We start from the raw sequence: 14,332 nt of genomic DNA on the forward strand, positions 1-14,332 counted from the left end.
CAATGTGCACGAGCGGGTTGTCGAACACCTGCAGGATCCAATGTTATGCTCAACAACGCTCGCGCCGTACACACAAGCTAAGCATATTCCAGCATGGCGGCCGGCCAAACCTGAGAGGAGCCGTCGGGCGAGAGGACGGCGATGGCACCCCCGGTGTCGGGATCCACCCCAATCGCCCACCCCGTTGGGGGCGGGCGCCGGCGCCGGAGCTGTCGTCGCCCGGGAGAAGCGAGAGGGAGGCGAGCCAGGGGTCCCGGGGCTCGGCCTCCAACAGGAGCTTCGCCCGGGCCTTGGCACCCGCGCGGGACCTCGGGGTACGAGTGGTCGCTGCGGGAGCGGGCGCGCGGCGGCAGCGGCAGCGGCGGAAGGGCGGGGAGAAGAAGGACGCGGCGGCGGTGGACCAGTGCGGCGCGGAACGGCGGAGGGCGGCCGCGCGGAGCGCGTTCATGGGGTCCTGGGCGGCGGCTGGCGCGGTGGCGGCAGTGGCCGATGCAGCTCCAGCCGCGGCGGCGGCAGCTGCCATAAGTCGAAAGGCTGCGGCGGGTTGGGTGGAAGAGGGTGTTTTGCTTGTTTCGCCGCGGGGGATAAGGAAGGCGTCAGGCTGGCACGAGACTTCCACGGGACGGAGTGGCGGACAAGACGAGCGGAATTGCTCGCTTATTTTTCGTTCTTTTTTCTATTGATTTTCTTAAATTCTTTATACCATTTCTCTCAAACTTAGTTTTTTTTCGGAGAATTTAATCTCTATTGTCGGGCCCAGGGGACCCCAATTTCATAAACACATCAAGAGCTTGATGTTAAACTTGTTAAAAGTGATCCCTAGTGCACTTATTCCCTGGTTGCCCCTCTCTCTCCCTCCTCTGCTGCCCCCTTCTTCCTCCCGTATCGCCCCATCGCGTCTGTCCCGCTGCAGCTCCTCCCACATCGCATCCTCCCCTCCTGCTGCCAGCTCCCCCCACCGGCCATCCTTCCCGACTGCCATCACCGCCCGCAGGTCCTCCCCTCCCGCCATCCCCGCCAGCCATTCCTTCGTACCCGTCGCCTTCCCCTCCCCCCTTTCTCCCCTCCCGCCGTCATCCCCATCCGCATCTCCTCCACTCCCACCCTTCTTCGTTTCCTCCCCACATCTCTCCAGATCCACGACATCCACGCCGCCCTAGATCCACGGCAACCACGCCGCCCGGAGTGCGCCGTGTTGCCCTGAACCCTCGACCGGGGCTCATGGACGGCCACGGCGACGATGGGTTGCAAAACCTGTTCTCCCAGGCGGATCCACCTCTCCCCGCCGGCGGGATTGACTTCTTTTCGCAGGCGGAGTCTTCTGGAGCTCCTCGTCACGGTTTGCAGTCACTGGATCTCAGCTCTTAGGCCGAAGAATTCCCCGACCTCAACTCATACTCCGAGATGCTTCGGGGAGAAGGAGCACCCCAGGGCCGTGGCAGCCGCACCCTCAGCTTACGCTCCCCTCGCAATGGAGGAAGAGGAGGCAGCGGTAGCAGAGGAGGTGGCGGTGGCCGAGTCAGCGGTGGCAGCAGAAGTGCCGACGGCAGCAGGGGAGGTGGTGGCGGCAGCAGAGGCGTCGGCGGCAGGAGAGGGCGTGCAACGAGGTCTCTCTTTGTTGGTTCGTTGCCCGAGGGTGCTACCGGTAGCGTAGGACGTCCCTATGGCCGCAGAAGAGGAGGAACATCCATTGCAGATGATGGAGCACCTTTTGGTGGAGAGGATTGAGTTGATGTTGATGAAGAAAACGGTGGTGCATAGAATGTGGAAGTTGTATTCCCAGGCTCTAAGGTTTTTTCTTGAACTCATCTTCTTCTTCATGGTTGTCCCTGTGCCTGCTTACTTGTGATGGTTACAACTAGGAATTGGTTAGAATTTGATGGTTACAATTATGATTTGTCGTGCTTGAAATGTCATGCTTGAAATGGGTTGGTTTAGTTGTAGGGATACGAGGTAGGCTACACTAGCGCAAAACAAAATTTTTCTACCACGTAAACCAGGAAAACTGCCGTATATGGATCACGGGATTACCACTCGACGCACTAGTGCGGAAGATGTAGAATCATGTCGGGGCAGCGAAGTCGATCAGCGTAGTCGAACACGTAGTCGATCACGTCGATGTCGAGCAGCTCCTCAGCAGCTCGTCCACGTGCAGCAAGATCGTCCTCGTGCCGTGGCTCGTCATCGGCTCGTCGTGGCTCGTCGACGGCTCGTCGTGGCTCGTCGGCAGCTCGTCCAAGTGCTGCAGGTGCAGCACCTCCAAGGTATCCACACGTGCAAGGAGGAAGCGTCGCAAGCCGGACTGCTAGGTCCGCGAGTTGCAATAGGGCGAGGGTGTGGGAGGCGCGGCAGATGTGTTTCGACCAAAGGGATGAAACCCTAGGGCGCCCCACCCCTCTATTTATAGAGGTTCCTGACAGGCCTCTAGGTCCGAGGCCTATTAGTACTTCTAAACTTGATCCAACTCGGATCATATCCGAGTTGGGCTTCCAGCCCCTTAAGTGTGTGACCCTATGGGTTCGAATACGTATAGACATGGCCCGAGTACTCCTACTCGGCCCAATAGTCGGTAGCGGCCTTTAGCAAGACGTGCCAACTCCTATACACACACGAAGATCATATCAAACGAACCGTCACAATATTATGTACATGCTATTCCCTTTGCCTCACGATATTTGGTCTAGCTTCAAGCCAACCGCTCTTTCTCGATCCTGTGATTCGGAATCCCTTTGTAGGTTAACTCTTAACCGTACGTAGCATGGCCACGCATTTTCGGATCCGATCACTCGAGGGGCCCAGAGATATCACACTCAATTAGAGAGGGGCAAATCCCATCTTGATTGACCATGTCTCACAGGATGCTTCTTGATAAACCCGAATACCTTTTTAACTACCCTGTCACGGTGTAGCGTTTGATAGCCCCTAAGTAAGTCGATCCACATCTTGAGTACATGCGACAATCTTAGGTCTAAGGACAAAGCGTACATGTTGTGTAAAGAGAGAACTACTTCTCGTGTTGGGTCAGTCCTAGCACATGTCTCTACATATGCCTACATTATTAGTTTGACATCTCCATGTCTATGACTTGTGAAATATAGTCATCAACTAATACATGTACTAGTCTAATATTCATGTGTGTCCACACATGAACTCCGACTAGGGATAACTTTTAGAATAACCATACAAGTAAAGAGTTCCACATACAATTCACATAATTGCAGATCAATTCAAGTAGCCTTTAATGGATATTCAATGAACACAATATACAAATCATGGATACAATCAGATATCATCATCTCTATTATTGCCTCTAGGGCGTACCTCCAACAGTCTCCCACTTGCACTAGAGTCAATCTAGAAGATATCTAATACTCATAGCTCTTATGTGTGCATCATGCTTAGCTTGTGGGAGAGGCTTTGTCAAAGGATCGGAAATATTCAGATCCGTGTGTATTTTGCATATCTTGATCTCACCCCGATTAACGAAGTCTCGAATGAGATGAAATCGCCGCATTACGTGTTTGTTCTTCTGGTGGTTCCTTGGCTCCTTTGCTTGCGCAATTGCCCCATTGTTATCACAGTAGAGATTCAATGGGCTGGACGCATTCGGGAACACACCAAGCTCAATGAAGAAATTCCTTATCCAAACACCCTCCTTCGCGGCTTCCGAAGCCGCAATGTACTCGGCTTCTGTCGTAGAATCGAGCACTGTCTCTTGCTTGGAACTCTTTTTTTCAATGAAGTCTTTACGGACTCAAGCATAGGAATGTTATTTCCAATCAGCAATATGTCATCCACATATAAGATTAGAAATACTACAGAGCTCCCACTAACCTTCTTGTAAACACAAGACTCTTCTTCGTTCTTGGTGAAGTCAAACCCTTTGACCACTTCATCAAAACGAATGTTCCAACTCCTAGATGCTTGCTTCAATCCATAAATGGATCTCTGAAGCTTGCATACTTTTCCAGCATTTTTCGGATCGACAAAACCCTCGGGTTGTATCATATAAACGTCCTCAGTTAGGTTTCCGTTTAGGAAAGTTGTCTTGACATCCATCCACCATATCTTATAATTGAAATATGCAGCTATAGCTAGAATAATCGGAATGGACTTAAGCATCACTACGGGCGAGAAGATCTCATTGTAGTCAACTCCTTGAACTTGTTGAAAACTTTTTGCAACAAGTCGTGCTTTATAGATGTGAACATTTCCATCCATGTCCTTTTACTTCTTATAGATCCACTTGCACTCTATGGCTTTAACACCATCAGACGAGTCAACCAAGTTCCAAACTTGATTGTCTCCCATGGACTCTATTTTGGATTGCATGGCACTCTGCCATTTTTCGGAGTCTGGGTCCATCATTGCTTCTGCATATGTCACAGGCTCATCGTTTTCCAACAATTATATTTCCCGCATTTCGCGGAGCCTTGCCGACCTTCGTGGTTGTGGCGGTGCTTCTCTTGCCATGGGTGTCTTGACTTGTTCTGCTACGTTAGCATCACTCGTTGATTCTTACCCGATCGGCTCATCTCAAACTTCTTCAAGATGCACTATCTTTCCACTCTTTTCTCCTTTGAGAAACTCTTTCTCTAGGAAAACCCCGTTCCGAGCGACAAACACTTTTCCCTCTGATCGGTTGTAGAAATAATATCCTAAAGTTTCCTTTGGATATCCCACGAAAATGCACTTATCCAGCTTGGGTGTGATCTTGTCCGACTGAAGTCGCTTGACAAACACTTCACATCCCCAAATCTTTAGAAAAGACAAACTGGGAGTCTTTCCAATCCACATCTCATATGGTGTCTTAACTACGGATTTAGACGGTACCCTATTTAGTGTGAAAGCTGCTGTTTCTAGAGAGTATCCCCAAAATGATAACGGTAGGTCCGGCTGGCTCATCATTGATCGAACCATGTCTAACAAAATTCGATTATGTCGCTCAGATACACCATTTCTCTGAGGTGTTCCAGGCGGCGTAAGTTGTGGAACAATTCCGCAACTCTTTAGATGATTGCTAAACTCGTGGCTCAAATACTCGCCTCCGCGATCAGAATATGAAATGGTTCAGTGTGTGATGGGTTTCTATGTTTCTGTTATGCACTAGATAAAAACTGACAAGGCACAATGGATAGAACCAAATACCCATCTGTTGTGTGATTTATGGGTTGAGCAAATTAGAGCAGGCAACTGCCACAAAGGCACCATGTCTGGAAGAGGTTACAAGATAATTGTTGACAAATACTCCATGGTCACTGGTTTGAAACATGATAAGATGCAACTTAGAAACATAATTAATCAATTGAAAATTGTGTTTGGATTCTAGAAAGAACTTCAAAAGCAGAGTGGACTTGGAAGGAAGGCAGATGGTACTGTATCCACCCTAGAATGGTGATGGAAAGACAACACAAAGGTGAGGGCATTCGTTACATTCGCATGCAGTTAGAATAATAGTTGTGACTGTTTGAACAATATGCAATATTTGTGCATGTTTTCATACAATTCTGGTGGCTGACATGTTTTTGTTTCCTGACTTAGGATGGTGATGACCGTGATACAAGTGATTGTGATGAGAACTTCTCAAAGGAGATTGAACTTTTCATGAAGATGAGGCAGTATCGTCGTAAAAGGACTAGGGACATCTTAAAGGCTGCAATCATGATTGGTACGCACTATGATACATACATGGACAAAGCTCCAAGGAGGGTACCCACTGTACCGGGCATAGAATGGGTTCATGAAACACTGTCTAATAGAACCTCTTGCTACAACATGTTTAGGATGTCAAACCCATTATTTTATCAGCTGCATGACTTGTTAGTAGAGAGACCTATGGTTTGAGGGCAACTAGAGGAATGTCAACGATGGAGGCTTTAGGAATATTCCTTTGGATAATTGGTGCACCCCAATCACTTAGACGAGTTGAGGACCAGTTTGTAAGGTCCTTAGAAACAATAAGCCGTACATTCGATAGTATTTTGTGTAGTGTTCTTAAGATAGCAATAGATATTATTAAGCCAAAGGATCCATAATTCAAGACCGTGCACCAAAGATTGAAAAACCCTCGATTTGCTCCATACTTCAACAATTTTATAGGAGCTATAGATGGGACGCATGTACCAGTTTTGGTGCCAAATGATAAGGTGGTTCAGCACACCGAGAGACATGAATATCCCACACAAAATGTGCTGGCTATTGGTGACTTCAATATGAGGTTCACATTTATTGTCAGTGGATGGCCTGAATCCGTTCATGATATGAGAGTCTTCAGTGATGCCTTAACCAAATATAGTGACAGGTTTCCGCATCCTCCTGCAAGTAGATCTCTTTCTATACTTCTATTGTATTCATTCATACAAGTATGGTCCCAACTTCGTTAACATCATGAAATTGTCTTCATTTGTAGTTCATTTGTAGGCAAATTTTACCTAGTTGACTCAGGATATCCTAACCATCCTGGTTACCTTGCACCCTACAAGGGTATGAAGTATCATCTCTCGGAGTTTCGAAGTGGTCCAATGCCAAGAGGTATGAAAGAGACATTTGATTACGCACATTCGTCCCTTAGAAATGTTATCGAGAGGTCCTTTGGAGTATTGAAGATGAAGTGGAGGATTTTGTTGGGTATACCAAGTTTCCAATGCACAAACAAAGCAAAATAATAGTAGCATGCATGATAATTCATAATTTCATTCGAGAGAATGATATGGCCGATAGGGCCTTTGGTATGTGCAATCGAGATGAAAATTTGGTTCCCATGGCTTAAGTATCAAACTCTGAAGGACATGCGACGAATACCCAAGCAGGGGATGAAGACTGTAATATGAATGCATTTCGTGATGAATTAGCTAATGGTTTGTACAATAAATTGTAGATTATTTGTATGGTTGTGTTGTAATGACATTGACAATCTTTGTGCACTCTTTTGTGTTGTATCGTGTTTATTGGACAATATAAATAATTTGAATGTATTTCCCCTTCACTTCTTTGATTTGGCCAAATGAGAAAAAAAAGTGAAATACCTATGAGCATAGAAGGGTACGAATGCATGCAACGCCAGTACTTGGCGCCAGAAATGAGAGCTAGACCTTGGCGGCAAAAAAAAAAAATAGCACAGGGGTATTAGGCTGCCATTAAGAGGAGTAATTGAGGGGCAATGGTGTCAATCCAACCTTTGGTGTTAAAGTTTAACAAACCATCCAAGCTATGGCAGAACCGCTCGGATTAACTTAGCTAAAGCACAATTAAGTCACCTAACACGCGATCATATGCTTTAATCAAGTTAATTCAGCAATCCGTCAGATTTCATCCGATAAAACCACTATACAGGACCGAGTTAGCATAGCTCATACGAAGGTGAGTGGTTCTAGAGAATACAACAGATCATCCACTTAAACAAGTACATTAACCTCTTTCAACATTGGTTCGGAAATCAGAGTTTTACAGAGTTTTATGAGCAGCAGAAAAGATAAAACAGCGGAAGCTAACGCCGGGGTCGGATGTCCCTGATGAGGTCGATCAGGACATCAATGATCCCTCTCCTCGCCGTCTGAGGAGGGATCCCACTCGATCGTCCACCCAGGAGGAAGCTGGGGAGGCCAAGTGCCAACAGCGGCCAAGTCAGGAGCTTCAACATCACCTGAAAGATGTGCCACAAGCAAGGCTGAGCTACTAAGCTCAACAAGACTTAACCGACCGGTGGGAAACTACTCCACCAACTTCTAGACATGCAAGGCTCTTTGGCTGAGGGTTTGTTTTGCCAAAAGCGACTACAATAGGTCCTTACTTTCAACATTTTAGCTCCGATTCTAGGTTCATTAACCAGTCTATGTTGGCAACTTATACTAAACAAACATAGGTTGCAAACAGTTTAAAGAACAAGCCTCAAGTTTCACATCATCATCATGTTCCATCTTTACTCAGTGTAGCATAGTGATCAAGCAGTCCCAAACTGTGAGAGGTAGACGAATCGATTCGAATTTCTTAACCATGCATGGAGAACCTAATCTCATGACATCCACGCACCACAGAGGGTCGCTTCCCTTGTTGGCCGTCCCCATCAACCCCCTGACCCGTGTCGAGCCCACTTCTCTTGGTACAAGGTTCCACAGACCTGGCCTCTGCCGTTCTGTGACCACACTTGTCACCACATGCGGCCGCAAGGGAAAACTCTGTTCCAGAGACAGTGGATCGAACCGCTCACGTCCTGGTTCAATCAGGTAATAGGCTTCCCCATCCCATACTAGGTATGAGATTAGTACTTTCAAACACTTGATCACGAACACTATCACATCTCAACCTTAGTCCAATTTCAAGTAGACAGACGGGGCAATCCACCGACCACCAAAATAGTTCACAAGGCCCTGCCCTGTCCACCATCCTTATAGTTGTAACAAAAAGGAGAACAAGCAACCCTATAACTTGCGAGTGACAGGGAATCACTCAACTTTTACCGAGTCCTATTAAGCACTGCAACTACTCGGCCTATCACAAGTCATGCATCTATGGTTTCAAACAACTCCTATAACATAAATGCACATACATAGAAATGAAGGCATCCGCAAGTTTAGAAGGATTGGGTTATGCTCCGGGGCTTGCCTTCGATCAGGGTGGAAGCGAACGGGTCTTCGGTGCTCTCGGCTTCAGCTCCTGCAGGCGGCAGCTCGGCTACAGCTCCATCTTCTGGCACCGGGTGCAGCTCGTATGTGCCGTCGGCGAGGTTTAGCTCTACACGGAAATGCAAATGCAGGGGTTAAAATACTTAGACGGTTATTCAACAGCACTTGCAAGTTTTAGCCCAGAAACTGTAGCAAAACTACAGGAAAGGTGTGGAATTCCATTTTATTGGATTCTACTCAGGAAGAGGATTCCAAGCCAAGTGATTTCACACTTTTTGGATTTTTCCTCGATTTAAGATGAATTTCTTATGATCTGACCCTCAGATCCAAGGAATGACTATACTGGGGTCCTCAGACTTAACACAGAGAAGTCCTCGAAATTTTACACAGATACCCTTGGTCAAAAGGAAAAGATACAACCGAGCCCTCGGGCGAGGCGAACAAGGGTCGGGCGAAGCAGATAGGGATCGGGCGAAACAGAAAGGGGTCGGGCGAAGCAGATAGGGGTCGGGCGAAACGGAAAGGGGTCGGGCAAGACGGAAACGGGTCAGGCGAAATGGGAAGGGGTCGGGCGAGACGGAAAGGGGTTGGGCGAAATGGATAGGGGCCGACAGCTTACCTTTGGGCCTACTAACGAAATCTTAGGGTCGGAAAGAAGCAAGCTCAGGTGGAACGACTAAGGCGCTAAGGCTTGGGCGGTGGCGAGGTCCGGCGGGTGTCCTGGCGGCGGTGGTGCTTCTTGTGGACAACAAGTAAGCTCTAGCACCGTGCAGAGGAAACCAGCGGCTGGTGGGTTTGGAAAGGTGGGTGGTGAGCGGAGAGGGGGAGTTCCTCAAAGAGCTTGTGCGACAGCGCTTGAGCACGGAACAGAGGAAGGTGCGGCAAAGGCAGCGATGGCGAAGGGAACTTCGGTAGAGGCTCTGGTACTCCCTTTATAGCTGCGCGGAAGAGAAGGAGTTCGGCAGCACGAGGATAAGGTCGAAGAGGATGGAGTGCTCTGCCGTGGCGGCGATTGGTCAACGTCTCCATTGGCCGACGAAGCGGAGCTTCGGGGACAGGGTCTTACGGTATTGGGAACTGAAGACAGTGCTATGCAGGTGTGGTTTTGCCAGACGGAAGGATTGGTGAGGTCGAGCACTGGGTCTGGTCGCATCAAGTGCTAGATTGGGTGCGGTGACTCGGCCAGCGTGCGGCAGGAAGGAGGGAAGGGGCACTGCAGGCGAGGGCGCTGCAGACGAGGTGACAAGGCAAGCGGCGATGCTATCAAGTGCAGAACCAGCGGCTTTGCCATGGCACGCTACCGGTGAGGCGGGGGAAAGGAGTTGTCACTGCTGGCGTAGTGGTTGGCGGAGGCGGTATCGTTGCGGGGCGCGCGCACGTGGGCAGCAAGACTGAGGGACGATGGAAAAGCCAGAAGGCGTTGGAGCACGAGGCCGGGGATCCTAGTGAAGAGATGTGCGTGGGTGTAGGGATACGAGGTAGGCTACACACAGATCAAGATATGCAAAATACACACAGATCTGAACATTTCTGATCCGTTGACAAAACCACTCCCGCAGGCTAAGCATGATGCGCATGTAAGAGCTATGGGTATTAGGTACCTTCTAGATTGACTCTAGTGCAAGTGGGAGACTGTTGGAGGTATGCCCTAGAGGCAATCATAGAGATGATGATATTCCATTTGTATCCATGATTTGTATATTGTGTTCATTGAATATCCATTAAAGGCTACTTGAATTGATTTGCAATTATGTGAATTGTATGTGAAACTCTTTACTTGTATGGTTATTCTAAAGTTGTCCCTAGTCGGAGTTCATGTGAGGACACACATGAATATTAGACTAGCACATATATTAGTTCATGACTATGTTTCACAAGTCATGGACATGGAGATGTTGAACTAATAATGTGGACACATGTGGAGACATGTGCTAATACTGACCCAACACGAGAAGTAGTTCTCTCTTTAAACAACATATACGCTTTGTCCTTAGACCTGAGATTGTCGCATGAATTCAAGATGTGGATCGACCTACTTAGGGGCTATCAAACGCTACGCCGTAACAGGGTAGTTATAAAGGTAGCTTTCGGGTTTGTCAAGAAGCATGCTATGAGACATGGTCAATCAAGATGGGATTTGCCCCTCTCTGATTGAGAGTGATATCTCTGGGCCCCTCGAGTGATCGGATCCGAAAATGCATGGCCATGCTACGTACGGTTAAGAGTTAACCTACAAAGGGATTCCGAATCACAGGATCGAGAAAGAGCGGTCGGCTTGAAGCTAGACCAAATATCGTGAGGCAAAGGGAATAGCATGTATATTATGTTGTGATGGTTCCTCTGATATGATCTTCGTGTGCGTGTAGGAGTTGGCACGTCTTGCTAGAGGCCGCTACCGACTATTGGGCCGAGTAGGAGTACTCGGGCCATGTCTATACGTATCCGAACCCATAGGGTCACACACTTAAGGGGCTGGAAGCCCAATTCGGATGTGATCCGAGTTGGATTAGGTTTAGAAGTACTAATGGGTCTCGGACCCAGAGGCCCGTTAGGAACCTCTATAAATAGAGGGGTGGGGGTGCCCTAGGGTTTACACCTTTTTGGCAAAACACACCTGCCGCGCCTCCCACGCCCTCGCCTGTTGCAACTCGCGGATCTAGCAGTCCGGCTTGCGACGCTTCCTCCCTGCACGTGTGGATACCTTGGAGGTGTTGCGCCTGCAGCACTTGGACGAGCCGCCGACGAGCCACGACGAGCCGCGGCACGAGGGCGATCTTGCTGCACGTGGACGAGCTGCTGAGGAGCTGCTGGACGTTGACGTGATCAACTACGTATGACTACCTTGATCGACTACGTACGACTACGTTGATTGTCTTCACTGCATCGACGCAAATCTACATCTTCCGCACCAGTAGTGCGTCGAGTGGTAATCCCGTGATCTTTATACGGCAGTTCTTCCTGGTTTTATGCGGTAGAAATTTTGATTTGCGCTAGTGTAGCCTACCTCGTAACCCTACAGTGGTATCAGAGCCGTAACTGCTTTGTTTTGGATTCGGGATGTGTGCATATGGAGATATGCAAGTTTTCAGTTTGATCTATGTCCTGGTTTCGTGTTCTTGCTACAATGGTAGTGTAACGACATACTCCTACCGGTCGGTTTCCGCCATCGGAGTTAGGTGATACACGTAATTTCAGTTGCAGTGAGCGAAGATCAATGTGATTGGTCGAATCGAAATCCAGGTTCATACGCCAGACGCATGAGATGTGCAATAGTAGATGTGATCTACTACCGGGGTTGGGATTTTTGCCGTGTGCGTATGCTTCGGTAAATCAGCCGTAACTTTTCGGTACAATATCGGATTGGGGCGAATTTTATATGAAAATTGATCTACAGAAAAAGTTACACATGAAATTCAACCGCTTTGCCGTTTTTGGTGAAATTAGATTTCCCAAATTCAGCTTGGAAGATGGAGTTTCGGGCATCCGAAGTTTGGAACGTTAGGACGCTTAACTCTGTTTTGCAGGATGTATGTATCTTGTGATCAGTATGGCCCTTTGTGTATGTGATGTATGTGTGTAACTCATTCGTGACCTGCGTGTCGTGCGTACGGCAACACGGCAGGAGCCATATGTGTTGTCACTTTATTGTATTTAATGGTCTGCGTACCAATCTGTGATGATCCAAGCAACTATGTAATCTTCATTACTAGCTTCTTTACTAGCTATTAGGCGTAATAGCATGTTCTAGTTCTTGGAGGACTCATCACCAGGAGGATGGCGCACATGGAACATGGAGATGGAGATCACCATGGTGAACATGTTCTATGGAGATGGAGATCACCATATGAAAACGGGCCATACTGTATCACAACTGTGTGAATGCTATTCTGTTTATGTTTTACCTTCTGCATGCTGTGATGTTAGAAGTAGAACGATCTCTCACAAAGTTTAAGTTAGTATGCCCTCCCAACTAAAACTTGCACCGTCCCATGTCTTGTACAATTAGTGGTGGGTCTATGAAATTAGGGTACCACTAGTTTTCCTTGACTAGACAGGTTTGTGTCGGACACTTACACGCATAAGGGTTGGCTTGCTTAACAAGGTTATCTTAACGGTTAAGGATCTTGGGGCATAAAGGTTGGGCGCCGAGACATAGAGATGTCACCCAACAACAGGAGTCATATGTGATATGATTAGCAAAAGTTGCTTACCGATCTACCTTGTTTGCTAGCGGTGATGCTAAAGCTCACTAGTAGACTTGTTAGTTGTGGATCCTGAATCACTAAGTATCAATAGAGGGATATTGATTTTAGTGGGAGTAGATTCTGTTAAAATAGTTTAATGTGATTTGCTCTATCATGGATACGTTTGTCTTAGTGTATTTTGCATTACTTTTGTTGTAGATTAAATGGCACCTAGCAACACCACCACACATTTGCTTTGCGTTCGGTCCTTGAGAAGGACAAGTTGAATGGAACAAACTACTCGGATTGGATCCGTAACCTGAGAATTGTTCTCAGGGCTGATAAAAAGGAAGATGTTCTAGACACCCCACTACCACCAGTACCTGCTGATGATGCATCTGCTGCCGTTAAGGCTGCTTACAAGAAGGCATTTGATGCTAATCTTGAGGTAAGCTGCCTTATGCTTGCTTGCATGAAACCCTAGCTGCAGATGCAGTTCGAAATAAATCATGAGGCACACGATATGATCGTGGCGCTCAAGGACATGTTCCAGACACAGGCTAGGACTGAAAGGTTCAATGTGTCCAAAGCCTTTCTGGAGTGCAAGCTAGCAGAAGGCGCAGTAGTAGGACCACATGTAATCAAGATGGTTGGTTACACTCAGCGATTGGAGAAGCTGGGCTTCCCAATGGGCAAAGAGTTGGCCACTAACTTCATTCTTTCATCTCTTCCGCCTAGCTATGGGAACTTTATCTCCAACTACCATATGCATGGGACGGAGAAGGGTCTGAATGAGCTGTGTGGTATGCTCAAGACAGCAGAGGTAGACATTAAGAAAAGCGCTAGTACCAGCCATGTGATGGCTATACAGAACAAGCCTAACTTTAAAAAGAAGGGCAATTCTTGGAAGAAGAAGGGCAAGGCTGGAACGTCCAAACCAAACCCAGCGCCCAAGGTTAAAGCTGGACCTGGACCTGCTCCAGACAAAGAGTGTTTTTACTGTCATGAACTTGGTCACTGGAAGAGAAACTGCAAGCAGTACCTAGCTTCATTGAAGAATGGCGGAAGTAAGAGTACTTCTACCTCAGGTACGCTTGTTGTTAATGTTAGAGACAACATATTTCTCGCTGATACAATTATTAATTCTTGGGTATTTGATACCGGATCGGTTGCTCATATTTGCAATTCGATGCAGGGAATGATAAGAAGTAGAAGCATGGAAAGAGGAGAAGTTGATTTCCGCGTGGGTAATAATGCAAGAGTTGCTGCGTTGACCGTCGGGACGATGCAACTCCACCTCCCGTCAGGATTTATTATGGAGTTGAATAATTGTTATTTCGTTCCTAGTTTAAGTCGAAACATTTTGTCTCCTTCATGCTTGATGAAGGATGGTTATTCATTTACGAGTGAAAACAATGGTTGTGTGATCTCTAAGAATGATATGTTTATGGCTTTTGCACCCATTGTGAATGGATTATTTGTTTTAAATCTTGATGGTTCACCTGTCTATAACGTAAGTGCTAAAAG

The 14,332-nt window shown here is 47.5% G+C and overlaps 1 pseudogene; it reads right to left on the reverse strand.

The window, feature by feature from the left end:
• The window catches only part of LOC111257698, a 748-nt pseudogene extending 114 nt beyond the window's left edge, over positions 1-634 (reverse strand).
• Between the last annotated feature and the right edge of the window lie 13,698 nt (positions 635-14,332).

Source organism: Setaria italica, chromosome VI (genome assembly GCF_000263155.2).
Source record: "Setaria italica strain Yugu1 chromosome VI, Setaria_italica_v2.0, whole genome shotgun sequence".
NCBI classification, from domain to species: Eukaryota; Viridiplantae; Streptophyta; class Magnoliopsida; order Poales; family Poaceae; genus Setaria; species Setaria italica.